This window comes from Cucurbita maxima, unplaced genomic scaffold, assembly GCF_002738345.1.
Source record: "Cucurbita maxima cultivar Rimu unplaced genomic scaffold, Cmax_1.0 Cma_Scf00035, whole genome shotgun sequence".
NCBI classification, from domain to species: domain Eukaryota; kingdom Viridiplantae; phylum Streptophyta; class Magnoliopsida; order Cucurbitales; family Cucurbitaceae; genus Cucurbita; species Cucurbita maxima.
In genome coordinates this window covers 864,486-878,663 of record NW_019272051.1, presented here as the reverse complement: position 1 = coordinate 878,663, position 14,178 = coordinate 864,486, and positions in this window count along the sequence as shown.

Sequence of the window (14,178 nt, the reverse complement as noted above, 5' to 3'; positions counted from 1 at the left end):
TTTGATGGGGTTTTTCTTGAACCCCTATTGTGGTTGGACATTTTTGCCCCTCAATTGACTTAGCCTATTTTTTTTTTTTTTTTTGGGCGTTATAAACTCTCCCCTCCTTAGGAACTTTCGTCCCCGAAAGTGGATATCTCTTGGAAGAGTTCGGGATAAGCTCTCCTCACGTCTTCTTTTCGTTCCCAGGTTGCCTCTTCCTCACGGTGGTTACCCCATGAGACCTTTACCAAGGGAATATCTTTGTTGCGAAATCGCCTAGTGTCTCGAGCCAAAATTTTGTTAGGCTTCTCCTCATATGACAGATCTTCCCAAAGAGGAAGCATCTCATGCTCGATTACATGAGTAGGGTCTGGAGTGTACTTTCGCAGCATGGATACGTGGAACTGGGCACGGCGGCAAGGTTCGGTGGTAGGGCAATTCTATAAGCCACAGCCCCAGCTCTTTCTATAATCTCGAAGGGGCCTATGAACCTTTGGCTTAATTTTCCCTTCTTTCCGAACCTCAACACTGAAGGTGTTAATATAACACATGCGGAAGCAATTTGGATCTTAGGCACTTTTAGAACATCAATTATAGTAAATAACTAGCATGTTCATAAGTATTAAAACTTAATGAGTTTGAATACTAACCTTTTGTAGTTCAAATTCCTTTTCCTCACGAACCAGTTTCGAACCACCACTAGTGTCTTCTCCACTATCCTCCGGCCTTAGAACGGGATTGTGGAATTCGGTGAGTGACTAAACTTGGGAGGGATTTTGTATATATGAAGAGAGTGTTTGTGAGAGGTTTTTCTCAAGGTTTTTCACCAACAAGAAGACCTTTCATGTATTATGATCACTCTATTTATAGAGTCATGTTTGCATGTTCATGCAAATTTGAGATCACCCAATTTTGACATTCAAAATTCTACTCAAATGTTTGAGATTATGTGGCAAGCATGCATGCTTGAGTTAACCAAATTATGACACTTAAAATTCCACTCAAATTTGTGGGGTTTATTTGACAAGCATGCAAGTTTGGTTAAACCAAATTTTGAAACCTCAAAATTCCACTAACATGTATTTTTCCATTAAATGAAGTCAACATTTTGACTTTCTTCATTTTGATTCAATAATCAATTTGAATTATTAATTTCAAATTAAAGTAATATTAAATGATTAATTAAACTATTTAATTAATATTTAATATTAATTCAAATGTCAATCTCAATTAATTCCGACACATATTTGATTAAGATATTTAAATCTTATTTAAATATCTAAGATTCTCTCTTTTTGTTTAATTCGTAAATAAAACAAAAATGCGGTTAAATATATCGTATATATGTAGCGCATTCTCCCTAATTTGAATTCGAACACTTCGAACTCACTCATCATACTATTCTATGGTTTAGTCCGATATGAGCTAGCAGAGGGACCTAATGGACCTATAGATCATGGGCTCCAATGATCCAAGATTAACGGTTAAACTCATTAACCTTGTTAACCAACATTCGTTAACTACTAAGACATTCCACTATAGCCTAGTAGTTGCACTCCCCTCACTATAGATATATTTCTGTCCATTTGATATAACCATGATTAGTAAGTCGATCCTTCACAAGTTGTTTGTAACTAGAGCTGGGTCAATTTACCATTTTACCCCTGAAGTTACTTCTTGTTTCTTATGTCTCACTGATCCTCTAATGAACAATTGGTTTGTGGTCCAACCAGTAAATCGGATCCCTCTCAGGCCAATGAGAGGGTGGGGCCCCTTGTTCAAGACCTGGAGTCAGTACTTAAAGGAACTACCTCTCTTCTAATCCTAAAAGTGGGTAGGAGTGAATTCTATCTTGCACCCCACGTCCCCAGCCATTTACCCAGTCTTACCCCTGAAATGGGAGGCATATTGAGTCGGCGAACTTGAGCCACTCTCACCCATGAAAATCTAAGGATAATTCCGAATAAACAAGAGTTCATGGTTAGCTCAGGATTAAGATCGAGTTACCTAGGTCATTGAATGAAAAGAAAATCAGTCTCAACAGTAAACGACATTATAAAGTAAGAGTGATTTTCTTCATGGTCCGATCTTATGCAATACTCATTGCATAGGACGCCCCCACTCACATGTCTCCACATGTACAATTTTAGTGATCACATTGTTTATATCATATACAAAAGTGGGCCGCATCCATAGTGTCCCCAGAATAAGGTACTCAGCCTTATCCTTATACTATAGATCATTTTGACTATATACTTGAACTTGATCAACTCTTATGTCTCTACATATAATTCAAGTAATCATACTATAACTAGAGTGTTCTTAGTTTATTGAATTTAGATTAATGATCGTAAAGTTCACTTTATTCAATAACAATCTTTACTGAATAAACAACAATAATAACTTTATTGAAAATAGAATATTTTTTGTTTACAAACTATGAGTTTTAGGACATAAAACCCAACAAACACCCCCCTCATAGGGGCTACCTTCAGGAACACGTGGTCACCCACCTCAAATTCGAGGTCCTTTCTACGCAAATCTGCATAGCTTTTCTGTCGGCTCTGTGCGGTGAGTATCCTCTGCTTGATTTTCTGCACCGCTGCGTTGATGGCCTGAACCAACTTTGGTCCTAGTAATTGCTGCGTGCCTACCTCTTCCCAAAACACTGGTGTTCGACATCTGTGCCCATACAGTGCCTCAAAGGGGGCCATCTGGATGGTTGCCTGATACTATTATTGTAGACAAACTCCATCAAAGGCAGATGTTCATCCCAGCACCTAGAGAAATCTAAGGTACAGGCTCGCAACATATCCTCTAAGATCTGGTTCAGCCTTTCGGTCTGTCCATCCGTTTGAGGATGAAACGCTGTACTGAACCTCAACTGAGCTCCTAGTGCTTTCTGGAGACTTTTCCAAAGCTAAGTGGTGAACCTGGTGTCCTAGTCTGATACTATGGATACTGGCACCCCGTGCAGGCATACTATCTACTTGATATATAACTGAGCCTACCAATCCACTCGATATGTGGACTTTCCTGGAATGAAGTGGGCCGTCTTGATCAGTCTGTCTATAACTACCCAGATGACGTTGAAACCTTGCTTTGTCTTTGGCAAACCCGAGACGAAATCCATACAGACTGCATCCCATTTCCACTGAGGAACGTTCAGGGGCTGTAGCAATCCTGTTAGGCGCTGCCTCGGGGCCTTCACCTGCTGGCAGGTCAAGCAACGGCTTACGAAATCCACTATGTCCCTCTTCATTCCGGACCACCAATAGTATCTTTTCAGATCTTGATACATCTTCGTACTTCCAGGGTGGAACGTATTAGATGTATCATGGGCTTCGATCATAATATCTTTTAAGATTCTCTCGTCTCCGGGAACGCACAGGCGATTTTGCCATAGAAGGCCCCCGTCTGAGAAGATAGAATACCCTGCTGGTCTCTCTATCTCAGTTTGACTCCAAACTTTACTGAGGTGTTCATCAGACCTCTGAGCGTCGATAATTTTCTTTCATAGGGTGAGTTGTATGGTCAACTATGCCATCTGAACAGTACCACCTTTAACCACCACATCTATCCCAGCCCTCTTCATCTCATCTTGTAGTCTTTCCTGCGTGGTGATCATCGCAGAAGTATGCACAGCCTTCCTACTCAATGCATCAGCTACAACGTTGGCTTTGCTTGGATGGAACAGGATTTCTATATCATAATCCTTTACTAGTTCCAACCATCGCCTTTGTCTCATATTGAGCTCATTCTGCGTGAACAAGTACTTGAGGCTCTTGTGATCGGTGAAGACTTGCATTTTTCCCCCAAACAGGTAATGTCGCCACCTTTTTAGAGAAAATACTACCGCTGCTAACTCGAGGTCATGCGTGGGGTAGTTTCCTTCATATTCCTTCAGTTGTCGAGAAGCATACGCTATCACCTTACCCTTCTGCATGAGCACACACCCTAAACCTTTCCCTGATGCATCACTATACACCATGAGATTACCTGATCCATCTGGAACTGTAAGGACTGGTGCAGTTACCAACCTCCTCTTGATTTCCTGGAAACTCTGTTCGCAGGCTGGAGTCCAAGCAAAGGGCTTGCCCTTCTTGGTTAGCTGAGTTAGCGCTGAGGAAATTTTGGAGAAATCTTGAACAAATCTTTTGTAATATCAAGCTAGCCCCAGAAAACTCCTCACCTCCGTGACTGTGGTCGGCTTTGGCCACCTCATCACTGCTTCTATCTTAGCTGGGTCCACTGTAATCCCCTTGCTTGACACCACGTGACCTAGAAATGCTACTTCAGACAACCAAAACTCGCATAACTTGGCATACAACTGCTAGGCTCTCAATATTGTCAAGACTTTTCTTAGGTGTTCTTCATGATCTTCCTTTGACTTAGAGTATACCAGAATGTCGTTGATGAACACTATGACAAAAGTATCTAAGAATTCCTTAAACACCCTGTTCATTAGTTCCATGAAAACTACTGGTGCATTGGTAAGGCCAAAGGACATAATGAGAAACTCGTAATGTTCATAACGACTTCTGAAGCCTGTCTTGGGTATATCTCCTTCTCTGACCCTCAACTGATGATGCCCCAACCTTAAGTCAATTTTGGAGAAGACTGTTGCTCCCTATAGCTGATCAAACAGGTTGTCAATTCTCGGGAGGGGGTACTTATTCTTTATGGTGACCTTGTTTAGTTCCCTGTAATCAATACACAACCGCATCGACTCATCCTTCTTGACAAACAGAACAGGACCTCCCCAGGGTGATACACTGGGTTGGATGAAACCCTTATCCAACAGCTCCTGTAACTGTTCCTTCAATTCCCTGAGTTCTGCAGGTGCCATCCTGTAAGGTGCCTTGGAGATCGACACAATTCCTAGTTCTAAATCGATCCCAAAATCGACTTCTCTAGCTAGGGGCAAACCTAGCAGATCCTCTGGAAAGACATCTACGAACTCCCTGACGATGTGTACCGATGAGGTTATTTGTTTGTTACTGTTGTCTAAGATCACGCTAGCTAGAAATGCACTTGCGCCACTATAAATCAACTTCTTAGCCCTTAATGATGTTATGACGCTTGGGCTTCCTTTGGAAACGGCTCCCTTGTAGGTAAAGTTGTCCCCTGGCGAGAGTTTGAGAGTCACTATTCGAGTCTCGCAATCTATCAAAACGTGATTCTCACCTAGCCAATCCATACTTAAGATGACATCGAAGTCTTTCATGCTTAACACTATCATTGTAGCTTTAATGACACGTCCTGATATTGTTACACCGCCTCCCTTAACCCTATGGGTAGCTAACAACAGCTCGTGAGCAGGGGTGGACACTGATAGGGTAATCTCTAAAAGTTCTTTCTCTAGGTGTGCTAGCTCTACAAACTTCTCAAATACGAACGAATGCGTTGAACCCGAATCAAACAATACTAAAGCAAGATGGCCAAATATGGGTAGCGTACCTGTGACAACTACGTCAGGCTAGTCAGCTTGCCTAGCTATTGTTGCATGGGTTATAGCTCGCCCCTGCTGATATTGAGCACCCTGGCCCCTCTGATGTTGTACTTAGGCTGGTTGATATGCTGATTGTTCCTCTGAGGGCAATCTACTGCAAAGTGCCCTACCTAGCCGCATTTGTAGCAGACGTCTATTCCTGCTCTGCATTCCCCTGTCTGAGGACGCCGACAGTTAGGACAAAGGATCATGTTTCGTACTGGGGCTCTTCTTTGTTTATCAGTGTGACCAAGGGGCAGTCTACTAGTTCTGAGGTGGCTACGGTCTGTCTCCTTTCCCTGAGCTACAATGTGGGATGATTGTGTTGTTCCCAATTGTAGCTTGTCGGTGCGGGACGCATTGAGCAGGGTCGCCACTTGAAGGGCTTTCACATAGGCAAAGGATGATTGGGATGCTATATTCCCTCTTAGTTCCTCCCTCAGGCCAGCAATAAATCGTTCGCCTTTCAACTCATCAGAACTAACATAAGCTGGAGAAAACCTTGCCAGCCTATTGAACTCTAAGTCATATTCCTCCACTAACCTGTCTCCTTGTTTCAGTTCGAGGAATGATGTCTGCATTTTCACTCTGGTAGTGATGGGGTAATATTTGTGGAGATAAGCATCTTTAAACTGACACCAGCTAATAAACTCTTCTTGTGATATAAGAGCACCCTTCCACCAGAAGTGCGCCTCTCCTCTCAGAATATACGTCCCACAATGGACTTGATACTTTAGCGGGCAGTTCATAAAATGAAAGGTCGTTTCTATAGCCTCTAGCCAATTCTCAACGGCAATGGGATCCACCTTGCCTCTGTCAAAGGAAGGCGGTTTATGCCTCTGGAAATCTCCTAAGTAGCGGGACTCCACAGTCATAGTCCCTGAATCTTTGACCCCTTGCCCTGCTGATTGATTAGCCATCATAGTTTGTATCATTCGGTTTGTCAGAGCCTGATTTTCTATCGAGGTCATCATGAACATCTGAAACATCTCTGCTATGGGCATGGCTAACAGCTGGTTTAGCGGGACTGCTGTACACGGGGTTGGACCCGATGGGACATCTTCAGAGAAGGGAGCAGTAGGGGGTGTATCGAGCAGCCTTCGGGTCTTGGCCTTCCTTCGACGTCTTTTTGTTCTTCATGGCTGTGGTACGATCCCCTCGCTAGTTTGGGGCGTATCCCCAACCTCCTCTTGAAATTTAGGTTGTTCCACTTTAGGTGTTGGAACTGAGGTGTCCTGAACTTTCTCTCTTCTTCCCCTGGGTCTGGGCCATACATATGGTTCACGTCTCTTTGGTGCCATTATCTACCATAACAGAAAAAAGAACTATGGTTACAATTCATTCGTAGCACATCTCCTAGGTAATGTGCGATTATAATGCCATAGTAGGTCATGGTATACTCTATAAATACTAGCTTGACTTTTGTCTCTATGTTTCCATCACGTGAGAAAGTCTGGTCGTGAGCAGCATGTGTTTGACGAGCAAGGTCACAGAGGACACGACTCTTTATCCTAAATGTCTACAAGACCTATAATCCGACTGCTCTGATACCAAATTTTTCACGACCTAATATTCTACTACGGACTGTGACTAATGACAACACACGAATGCACAAAGTGATTTAAATATGAAATAGAGAAAACCTTTTAATTCCAATAAAGTTTTTGAACGACAAACAAACAGAACACTTGATAGTTTGGAAATAAATTTCGAAAGAATGCAAATACAAAATAAAGACTAGACTAACGCCTTGGGACAACCCATTCCTCTGGGACAATCCCCGTCTCCATCACACCCGCCCTTGACCGATGCCTCACGCTCCTGGAAAAGGAAAACATAGCAAGGATGAGTATAGAAATTATACTCAGTAAACCACCTACTTGAAGGATCTCTTCGCATCCTAACTTAACAGGTTCCCATGGTCTCCTAAGCCAGTTCTAGAACATCTAGTTCTAATCTTAGTCCTTTGAAGCTTGCCCCTTGGGTTTCACCGGTTTATCGTCCTTTCATTAGACACCTAGAGGTTCCTTACGCCAAGTTGATATGGTCGGTATCTCTCTATGAGGCACTACCTTTACATGGCTATCTGGGACTACATGGTATCTAGCCTAGGGGTGTGCTGAATACCCCTAAGCCCATATAGTCCCCTTATGGGGGAGGGGGCGCAACCCAACTCGTTCCCATGAAGCTAATGGGCTGTACGACGTGGGGACACATTTCCCATGCGAAATGACTAAGAGCAGTAAGGACTGGTTAGGAACCCTTGGTCCTCCCACGAAGCTATAGATATCGTTCTCACACTAGCAATCTATGAACACTCCTGAAGTACCTTGTTGTCATGGTAATCCGCTAAGTTCCTAGGGGAAAGTTAAGTCTTGCTAGAGCGACATATCGCTCCTAACAGTAATTCCCTAGACTTACCATAGAAATGGGCCCTAGCAAATAATAGAGTGTGCATGCAACCGTCTTCTAACATCATAATATATAATTCATGCAAACTAGGCATGACAGCTCAATGGGGCGACGACCCCATCAAGCACCCAGAACACGAAGTTTGCGCTCAATGGGACGAACTCATCCATCAATCTCTCGGAACGCAGAATACACAATTCCAACATAAATTGAACGCATGCATACGTATGGCGGAAGTTTAAAGCATACAAGCAACACTCAGATAATTCACCCAATACACTCATAACAATCAATCTGACTAATCTCATTCATGGAGAGCTAATCTAAGGCAAAGGTACTAGCATACATGCAATCCAAGGGAATCCTACAAGTATTTCTTCCTAAATACTAGATGGTGACTTACCTGGATGACGAGTGCCTTTTCGCTAGCGTTTCTTTGCCCGTGAGGTGTCTAAAAATATCGATTTCCTTAAACTAGGTCCATGCTCACATAAATTGAACGCATGCATACGTATGGCGGAAGTTTAAAGCATACAAGCAACACTCAGATAATTCACCCAATACACTCATAACAATCAATCTGACTAATCTCATTCATGGAGAGCTAATCTAAGGCAAAGGTACTAGCATACATGCAATCCAAGGGAATCCTACAAGTATTTCTTCCTAAATACTGGATGGTGACTTACCTGGATGACGAGTGCCTTTTCGCTAGCGTTTCTTTGCCCGTGAGGTGTCTAAAAATATCGATTTCCTTAAACTAGGTCCATGCTCACATAAAAACAGTATTAGAACTGGAACTGGGACAAAAATCGGACAAACAGAGGGCAAACGGGCCAAAACGACCATTTCACACGTACTCACGCGCCGACAGTGTGTACATGCGTGGGAGTGCACCAGTCGTAGGCCGCACGCGCGCCTACCAAGCGGGGCAGCTTCTACACAGTCGCGGGTCGACCGGTCTGATTCTGCTCGACTCGGCTCGAGTTTGCGGTTCGGTTCAGGCTTTGCAGGCGACACGTGTCGTCGTCTCATTGGAGCTGCGTTGCTTCAGCCGACGATTGACGCGTGTCCGATGCCTGTCTCGCTGGCCGACTCTGTTTTTTTCCTCTTTGTCCTCTGCAATTTGTAACACAAAGTCCCATTTTTTATTTTCATATGTTTTGATTTGTAGTTCGGATAGATATGATTTCTTGGGAAAAGTTCTAGATCGTGTTACGGGATACGTCATGGTATTTTTTAACATTACTTTATTTATAATATACTATTATTCTTCGTATGAAATTTTTTAATGTAATTTTGAACCTTACGTGGTTGACATAAAAGATGATCATGTTTAAGTAACAACCTAAACGATTTATATTATAAGGATAAGGTTTGGTATCTTATCTGGGTAAACACTATTGATACGACACTTTTTGTAATACAAATGATTTGATTTAAATGGTTGATGTGGATACATGTGAGTGGGATATCCTATACAGAGTTTGTATAAGACTAGACCAATAAATATTTACTCACTTTTTATAAATTCATTAATTGAGAAGACTAATATTTTACATAAAGATCATATGCGACTAGATCTTAATTTTTAGTGAGTTATGAACTCTTGTCTACTACGGTTTGTCTCTCGATTTGCATGGGTGAGAACGACTCTTGTAGTAACAACCAAAAAATGAAGGAAATTAGGAGAATAAGCCCCTCATGTAAGATCCAAAGAATCCCAAGAAGAAATTAAGATGAGTAAGCACGGACAAGGACTTAAACAAGTCATTTCTTTACCTTAACAACTAACTTTAAGGATCTTTACAGATTTTTAATTCCTTATTGAGAAGGAATTTCAAGGTGCCCAACAAGAGAAAAATGACTAACGAGTGACTAAGGATTTTTAGAAAAATTATGAATTTTTCGGAAATATAATAATAAAATATTTGGAGAGTAAAAGATTACAAAAATACTCTTGAAAATATGGATAATTACAATGTGTCATTCTACTAAAAAAATCAGAATCTCCACAATGACCACTTGAATAAAGTTTTTCGAATCTCAAAATCCAGCCATTGGATTTCCCCCAAATTTGGACACAATCTAGAACGTTCATAGATCATCAAGTTCAATGGTCGAAATTTAAATTGGAATTTAGTAGCTTGCTGATTGGAGAGAATATTTCCGAAGGATTATCCAAAAAATTCAATCTCCAAATCACGACAATTTTGGAGGTTTCAAAGTCGGTAGAAGCTTCCTTTATAAAGTCTGAAGTTGAGGCAACATTTTAAGACAAGCATCGAGTGATGAGGATTCCTAAAACTCGAGTTTGAAACTTTAGATTATGGGTTTTTCTTCCTCATATTTCTTCTAAATTCATGGGCTATGGTTAATCATTTTCCTTCCTACCAACTCCTTCAGATTCCATATTAGATTTCCAACAAGTTTCGTGAAGGAATCGGGTCCTAAAAAACTTTAGACTCAGCTGCCCAACAAAAGATTTCTAGATTTACTCCGGCTAGAACATGTTTTCTAACGAATTTTATAAGGTTATAACTTGAGCTACAGACCACGAAAAGGTATGAACTTGGTCTCTACTTCTTCCTTGAAACTTCATCTAAAAGTGTCGTGAAGAAATTGAGTCCATTAAAAGTCTATGTAGAGATTTACCAAGGAAAAAATAGAGGGGTATGATAAGAAAAAATCGTGATTTTTCCAGGAACGAAGGAAGAAGATGGAGTCCAAAGTCAAAGGTCAAACTTTGACCAATAAAAGTCAAAGATAAGCCATATGTTGACTTTCCCTCAACTTTTCTTAATTTTAACCCCCATCCACACAAGTTCTCATGAAAAAGTTTATGATTCCAATAACTAGACACAATAAGGAGTTTGTGAAAGAAAATTTAGAGTAATTTGGGTACCAGAAACTCAAGAACGGAAGTACTGAACGTCGACAATGAGGTAAATAGCCACTTTAGACTTTTTGTTAAGAAGTACTTGTAGGAATCGTTTGAATTTTCATATGAACCCTACAAAAGTATGAATTAAGGATATATGTAAGAAAAACTCAAAGAATTGTAAGTTAAGGCCCTGAACCGATCAAAATGTTTGGAATTTAAGTAACGTTAAAATAATCCATTAAATGAACTTCACTACCTAATATTATAACATTTTGAGGTTATATATGAAGTTTGGTGGTCACTGGATAAGGATAAGTAGGTAAACCAAGAAATAGTGCAAAATGACCATATTACCCCTAAGAATATCTACCTACAGTTCATGACCTAGATGACCTCCAAATGCTATGAAACTCTGAAGTAGATCTTATATTATGATGTTTGATGATGCGGTGCAATTTGAAAGGCATTGGAACTCGTTAAGTAGAAAAACCAAGAATTAGGGATAAAATGAACAAAATTCCCCTAGGACTACTTATGATAATTCAAGGTCTATACGTGCTCCAAATGATTTGCTAATTCTCATAAGGTCTATTCTTAAAGACATGGAGATATGTTTCATATTTCAAGTTGATTGGAGCAAGATTAGAACCTAAATCAATGTTAAGTAGAAAAACCAAGAATTAGGGACAAAATGAACAAAATGCCCCTAAGACTACTTATGATAATTCAAGGTCTATACGTGCTCCAAATGATTTGCTACTTCTCATAAGGTCTATTGTTAAAGACATGGAGATATGTTTTAGATTTCAAGTTGATTGGAGCAAGATTAGAACCTAAATCAAGGTATAACCCAAGAAATGCATAAAGGAAACACCTCAAGATTCAAGATCCTTCTAAAACCCTTTCAAGAATTCGTTTGTAATATATGAATTTCTAGAATAACTCATGCTAGTTATTATGATGCTAGGTACCACTCAAGGATAAGGGACCAAGGTTCTCAAACTCAAAACTCAAGAATTCTAGGTAATACTTTAATCATGTCCAAAGTGACTCATGACCTCCCACCACATGGTGCTTTTAGAGGCCCAAGTTTCCTCTTCTAGGTGGGATGCTCTGCACCATGTTTTCTTTGCAGGATGTCATGTTTGGCCTCATTTCCCTCTCCTAGATGAGATGTCCTGCACAATGTTATGGGTACCCAAAGATTGGCAGGATGCCATGTTCATGTATGCACCGAGCACGTGACCTTTATGGTCTATCATGGGGAGTAATCTAGGCTACGATGGAACAAGAAGAGAGTAATTTACCTTAGCCAAGAATAAAAAGCCTCCTAAGACCTCCCACGGTACAACATGCTCATGACTTAAACTACGCTACTTGGAACGCATGAAGCCTTAAGAGTAGGTATTCAGACTGTATCATAAGGCAAGCCCAAGAAGCAAGATTAAACTACTTCGCTTGGAATGTAAGAAGCCTTGGATGCAGGTTTTCAGACTATGTGGCTTGGAACGCATGAAGTCATAGGTATAGGTTTTCAGATTGTATCGATGGACAAGCCTTAAGATGTGAGTTTAGACTACATCGCTTGGAACTCATGAAGCCTTGGACATAGGTTAAGACTGTCAGGTGCATGGCTAATGCCGTAAATCCTAGGGGGAGTATTTTGGAGAAAGAACCAAGAACAAAACAAGAACCTAGGAGCCATAATCTATCATAGACAACAATCTTAGGTTATTTAATATCCTAGAACGTCATTATTTTGTAGTATGAGTTCAAACAACATACATGGTCACAGTGAGGCCCTAAAACTCAATTGCCTGTAGGTTGACGCACATCAACAAAGCCCACTCATTGTAGTTGGACCCGTCAACATCGCCCAGGATGGCTTTGCATTTTCTTTTTTACTTGAACCTAAAACCTGTGTGTTATTAGGTCAACACTCTAACCACTTAAGCTATTCAACTTGACTTTTAATAAAATCGGCTCCTCTGTAATGGCATACCACCAGTGGATTAATAGTTGACCGATAGAGAGAAGAAATTTGTTGGAAGAAAATGAAAAACAGAAAGCGTAAAAATAACAAAGAGAGAAAACTTGAGATTTGAATTTGCTTAAAAAAGTTGTGATTTTCTTTCTCATTAGATTCACCTATTTAAATAATTATCTTATCATAGAAATAGTCGAGAGTGACCAACTAATGCCACTCCTCTCCAAATGGCCACCTAAAAAATTGTCAATCCATTCGACGTGTTTGTCAAATGGTCAAATGAAAATATTAAATTAACTGAGTAAAACGTTTAAAAGCAAAATAAGGAAACCTCAGACTTTTACCTAACATTATCTTGCTGTGAAATGCCAATGTATACCATATATGTTATGCTAAGTATTTTATTGTGGTGAAATATCATATATGCCATGCTCATGTATGCGATGTTGCCATGACTTGTTTTACCCTGTATGCATGAAATTAATTGATATGTCATGAATGTGTTGGGAGCTTTTGATGCCATGGATGTGTTGACTCGTGTACTACGAAACACTCGTGTGATGTTTCAGTGAGTCATGCTATGTAATGCGACTTGGGAAATGAAATGATGTACTTGTAATGCCATGGGGGCAGTGATAGGGACCCTATGCATGTTGTGTCTTATGTATGGGATTATCACCATGTTATGTAATGATGGTACGAACACGTACACTCGATATTATGATTGTTATGATATCATGCAAGCCCCCTCCTTTTCTGTGGAGTCCGATAACGTATGTTATGCGTACTCGACCAAGCCAGGCCCAAGGGGTTTGTATACGAACCCGCTTGGTGGGCCCACATTGACGTACGTGGGCCGTGCGTGAAGAAGTACCACACATCCACTCTACCCAGATAAAGTCAAGGCCTAAGGCCATGTAAAAAGGGAAATGGAAGACAACCCCCTCATATTCGCTTTTCTTTGCTTGTGATTGTGCATGTGTATTGTGTGTGTGAACTATTTGTGTCTTGAATGTGTATTGTATGCTTTACCACAACAGTGGGGTGAGTTACTAGGTATTTTATATAATACTCAAGCCACGTGCTACTTATATTTTCAGGTAAGGGCAAGGCTCCCATGTACGGCTGACGGTGAACACTGCGAAGGCAATGGAAGTCTTAGGGAGGGTTTGTAGTACCATAAACATCTTGTTGAGATTCTTTCGAATAATAACTATTTGCAATTGTTTCTCCTAGTTAGTTGTTGATTGATTTTCTCAGTTAGGTCGTCGTTATTGATTTTCCAGTTATGAACTACTTATAATAATGAACATGTCGTTGCTATTGAGGTTGTCTTATATGAATTTTCGTACTTTTGTCATCCGAATGCAAGGTAACGTCGCTAATTAGGTTAAAGAAAATTAGGGGCATTACAATTGGTAT